This window comes from Megalopta genalis, chromosome 1, assembly GCF_051020955.1.
Source record: "Megalopta genalis isolate 19385.01 chromosome 1, iyMegGena1_principal, whole genome shotgun sequence".
Lineage (NCBI taxonomy): Eukaryota > Metazoa > Arthropoda > Insecta > Hymenoptera > Halictidae > Megalopta > Megalopta genalis.
Window position 1 is genome coordinate 31974917 of NC_135013.1, and position 6000 is coordinate 31980916.

Consider the following 6000-nt stretch of genomic DNA (forward strand, 5'->3'; position numbering starts at 1 on the left):
GTTGCTGTATTCGCAACGATTTTTATGGCGACGATGATCCCGCTGCGTGCGAGCGTCGGAAACGCATGAAAATTCGTTCGTTAACAGTGAACAATTGCGTTGATATTATATATATATATATTCTCTTGTTACCAGTGTTTAAACATTCGAGCAGATGTAACCGTACGATAAATACAGAGTTTCTTTTTCTAAGAAATTATCGCGATCGAAGAAGTTCTAATTATTGTAACTGTAAACGAAAAGAAAATGATACGGTAAGGGGTTGAAATTGTATAATATATATATATTATTATTATTTTATATATATTATATATATATATATATATATATATATATATATATATTATTATTATTTTATATATATTATACAATTTCAACCCCTTACCGTATCATTTTCTTTTCGTTTACAGTTACAATAATTAGAACTTCTTCGATCGCGATAATTTCTTAGAAAAAGAAACTCTGTATTTATCGTACGGTTACATCTGCTCGAATGTTTAAACACTGGTAACAAGAGAAACGTTCGTCCCTATTATTTAGCGCGTTGCTGGAAACGTACGAGCCACGGGAGTCCGACACGTTGAAGTGCGGCAAGGGGCTAATTCCCCGAATCGCAGAGCTCGGTGCAACGACCGCGGTAAAATCGCACCTGTTGAAAGTTTAGACATTTTTACACATTGCTATTCAAACACCGTATCCTACCCGGCATCAAGGTCTCTCCTGTATGCTCCCTCTGTCCGTTTTTGCTCGGGCGCTGCCATTTATTTGGAGCACGAGACTCGGATCGATCGTCGGAGCGCCATGTGGCTGCGAAAGAGATGTTGCGAAATCATTGCCCTTAATTTTTTCGAACAATCGATCGATGCGTTCTATGAATAATGGCCCCGTCGGAGTCATCCTTCTCGTTGCCGACACCTTATCCAGCCGAATGGATTGCTCGTCCGTGACTGGTCGATCTTTCCGGAGCTCGTAAAATAAAGTGCATCGCTCGCGACGGTCGCTGAAAAGCGGAGGCGACGTCGCGCGACGTCGAGCGACGATCGCTTTGGGAAATGGTTCAATTAGAGGCGAATTTTCTCGCGAATCGCCGGCCGAATCGCACGATCCAGCTGCAAGGATTATCGCTGGGAGCGTAGGGAACGGCGAAGGAAGCGGACCAGACGCGACACGGATGAAAGAAAACGGTAACACGCGCTATTCTACGGCCGGATAATGCGATACAATGACCGTGAAAGGCCGGAATGACAATGACAGGCTTGATTCGAGAATGAGGGCTCATTATCGTGTCCTGGATCCTTCTGTGCGCCGGACCACCCGTCGCGAGTTCGGACTACTTTCCGAGCTGCCCTCTCCTGCATTTCCTTCCGTCTTCCTGCGACCTTTCTGACCTTCCGCCGCCATTTTTGCTCGGATACATTCGGCGAAGTTCCGTTCGATCGTATTGTCTATGACAACTGTCTTCGAGGATTCGATGGGTTTCTTAACTTCAGAACTTTACAGGAGATCGGGTGACAAGTGAATTTAAGTCCTTTCTCATCGATATTGACAAAATTGGACTCTCGTGTGATATCGTATAAAAGACTGGATAGCAAGTGTAACATTATCGTAACGAGATGGCGAAACAAGACGATTATTGGAAAATACAGTAAGTTTTCTCCCATTTTTGTTCAGTTTGTGAAGAAAAATGGACGATTTGGGAAGAGGAGATACGATTATTCGAGCTTCGTAGCTTATTTTTATAGTTCTCGATTGTCAACAATTATAAAAAGGCTCAAATAATCGTATCTCCTCTTCTCAGATTGTCCATTTTTGTTTACAAGCTGAAGGAACATTTATTGTACAAGTTTCTAATGAATTTGGTGATTTAATTAGGCTTCGTAAAATCGATCAGAAATCGAAGCAATCGTCGAACGAAATGAGTCATCGTACTCTTTTTATTGTGCAGTGTCTATCATTGTCAAACTCTGTTATTATTACCCTATTTTCTCATGGAATTGCTTGAACGTTATTTGCATAATATACATAAATATTATGCAGCGTGTGTCTTACAATTCAGTCCCCGTTGTCCAATAATTTAGAAAGACAGTATTTCTCCACGAATGCACAAAATCCGCGATCAACTTACCTTTTATTTACGGTCCTGAAAGATCGTAGTTCTCCCTCAATTTTAATTAGTTATTAACAATGACTAAAAACCGGATCGTCAAATCATCGAGCAACCCGCTGGCAGAAATTTCTGCTTTCCGGTTTCGGTTTCAACAACGAGCCACAGTGATTCCGCGGTATTTCTGTCGATTGTTCGTCGATCAACGTGTGCCAACATCCTCTTCCGTAATCGAAGTTGCCTGATTCGCGCGTCGAGTCACGGATCGCGAAAGAAACAAGCGGGTCGTAAATCGGTAGATAACGGTGGGCAACGTGTCTCCGTCGATCCAGCCGTCGTTTTCATAACGGATCGAGGGTATTTGGATTATTCTCACGCGTCGCGTCGGCAGTATTCTTCGCTGACCTGTTTTCACACGTACACGGCGCACGTATACACACACGCATACGCGCGCGCGCGAGCAGTCGCGGCCTTCCGTCAATCCTGCCCGACAATATCTCTGCCCCATTGCCATCACTACCACTCTTGGCAGTTGCCCAGTCGGAGCGCGGGGGGTGTCACGGATAATCGTGGGCGGAATTTATGTCCTCTGTGTCTTGCGCCCCTTCCCCCCTAAAAGGAAACTGGGCCTAGCTTCGTTCGAAGCTGAGTTGCAACTACAAGAATCTACAGGGTGTCCCAAAAATGTCTCTCAATCCGGTAATGGACTCCCGAGGTCATTTGAAGGAACTTTTCCCTCAGCGAAAATGCAATCCGCGGCTTCGTTTAAGAGTTATTAACGAAAAACGCTGACCAATGAGAGATCGCGCACGGTTGACGCCCCGCCCTCGCGACGTCAGACGAACGGCGCGACGCGGCATTGGCCGCGAGGGCGGAGCGCCGACCGCACTCGCTCTCCGATTGGCCAGTGGTTTTCGTTAATAACTCGGAAACGAGGCCGCGGATTGCATTTTCGCTAAGGAAAAAGTTACTTGAAATGACCTCAGGAATCCCTTTCCCCAGTTTCTGGATTGCGAGATATTTTCTGGACACTCAGTATTTATCTGCGGAGCTCTGCCTGTTTCCTGTAGGTTCTCACAAGATCCAGATCACGATTTTATGGCAGCCATGGTAGCTACGATCCATCCGGATCTTTAGCGATTTTCAGCGATTCCAGCCGAGGATCGACGTCCGAAGGCTTCCGATTGGCTTCCGTTTCAACGGGAACAGGACTCGCTTTCGAAGGTTCTCGACATTCTTGTTTGCTCGGCAGTTGATACGGTTCGCGACGTGGCTCCCGAGCGTGCTTTATTTTCGTAACGGAAGCCGGACCGTCGCGTTCGTAATTCGGGAGGAACTCCCGCGGGAGATAGCTTAGCTGGCCCGTCGTCTCCGATACGCCCTGTTGCGAGGAGATACAAGGCGCACGTGCTCAGTGCCGCGAGCCAAATTACTTCGACCAGTTTTCACGGAGAGCTCCGTGCCCTGAAAGTCGTCCTCGCCGTAGGAAAAGGAAGCTGCCGCAATCGGACGATCCCGAAGTCGCGGTCGGACGCGCTCTCTTCTCGCGCTGGAAACGTTTCGGGCCGCGAGCACTCGCGCGTCAAAGTTTTTCTGAGCTGCGAGACGGCAAAGCGAACGGGAAACCGCGGCGCGAATTTGTTGCACGACAGCATTTATTAGTATTTTATGATAGATAGATAATTTTATTTTATAATTTATTTTGTAATAGAAATAGCATTTTACTGAATCTACCGAAAGAGTAATTATCTATCTAAGAGTAACTATCGTGTGGTGTTTTATAAGAATGACAAGATCGAGCTTATTCAGACTTTCTGTCATTTTTATTCTAATTTAAGCTCGAACGAAGGAGTTAGTTTGATTATTTTTTAACCCCTTGCCGTACTTTGACGAGTCCTTTTCGTCATAAAAATTGGATATATTTATAAATATGGATGTTATTCTGTTCTTTAAAATTGGAATAATTTTTGTCATCAATATTCTCTTGTCATCAATATTTAATCAATATTTAAGCCAAATTTAAGCACACAATAAGTATCAATTTTCTTTCTCTTCCAAGAAATGATTGCAATCGAAAAATTTCTGATCGCAGTAACTGCGAGGAAAATGGCGTGTCAAGGGGTTGAGAAAGAGTCTTCCCGGTTCCAACAGTTCGAAAAAGAATAATGAGAGGCCGATCGATCGACCGGCATGGTGGGTTCAACAATTGCCACTCTATACGTCGAACATATTGAACACTCGATGTTTCTTCTTGCTCGAGAAGATTGCAGCCTCCCGAATGGAGCAGGACAAATGCGTGAAAAAAGCTGCTTTGTTCGCGTCGCGAGCCCCTCGACACGTAATCGAACCGATTCCGATAGGATCGTTGCACCTGCGATCAAAGGTGCAATAATTCACGGCCGAGCCTCGAGCCCCGGGTGCTTCTAGAAAATTAGCCCTCCGCTTTGACTCCGTCGGAAACCTTTGATTCGCAACCCTTTTATCGCGAACAAGGTCCAGACTCTCGAGGAACGTGAAAAGCTTGAAGAGGGGTCGATGGTATCTTCGGAACACCGGGACAGTATTTGAAAACAACCCCGGCGAACGATCTCTCTCTCTCTCTCTTTCTTTTTTCAGTCTCTTTAGGAAGCCGCCGCTTTTATGGTCGTCGCGATCTATAAAACCGTTTCGCCGACAAATCCTTTCCTCGAAAATTGGGGTCCGCGGACGTTGGAAAAGAGTAACAATCCACTGTCTTGCACCGCTGACGAAATTCGGAAAAGAATCAAATTCTAAGTACAGGTAACCCTTCTATTGGGTTGGCAACTAAGTAATTGCCGATTTCAGTTATAGATGTCTCTCACTCCCATTTTTATGATATCCGTAAATGTTATATTATAAAATTATTATTATTACTATTATTATGTTATTTTTTATTATCCGCGAATGTTAGCAACTGGACAAATTGAATGCAGCGGTCAAGGAAAAGCGACCAGAATTGGTCGATCGTAAAGGTGTCATTTTCCAGCAGGACAATGCTAGGCCGCACACGTCTTTGTCCACTCGGCAAAAATTGATGGATATTGGTTGGGAACTGATGTTACAACCACCATGTAGCCCTGCTCTCGCGCCATCGGATTACCACTTATTTCGATCCCTGGACAACTCCCTTCGTGGTAAAACTTTTAACGACGATGACGCTGTAAAATCTCACTTAACTCAGTTTTTGGCCGAAAAGGATCAGACTTTCTACGAGCGTGGAATTTTCAAGTTGTCAGAGAGATGGCAAAAGGTCGTCGAACAAAATGGAAAATACATTACAGATTAAACTTCATTCCAAGTAAAAAAAAATTTTTTATTTCATTGAACAAATCGGCAATTACTTGGTTGCCAACCCAATATAACGTAGTAGATAGTTTCCTAAAAAACGCCGTGTCGTGTGAAACCGTGTTTATCTGAGATTTAGAGTCAGTAAAAAAAAGGAGGGTTAAGATCTCTTACATCGAAAATAATGTAAAACTATTGCTGTCGTAATCGGTGTCCCCCGACGAACAATCGGCACTATTTTATCGGGGATCGGGGAGGGCTAAAGAGACGAAGATCGCGACGCTTAGGGTCGCCGTATTTACAGCGCGTTTATCCTAAATTATGTTTCGAAATCAGGGGCGGCTTTCCTTTGAGCTCCGCGGTCACAAAGCTCTCGCACGATCCACGCGACGATCGCGATAATCCGCCGGCGTATTCAATTCATAGCCGGGAGCGTTTAAGTGGGAGGGGTCAAGGTTCATTGTTCCGGGCGGGTGGGGTGAAACGGGGGAGAAAGTTTGCGTCGGCGAAAGGGTTGCGTTGCGATCGCGCCGCTTTACCGCAAAACGTCGGCGAACCTTTTGTGAAGTAAAACCGATTAGCGGACACGT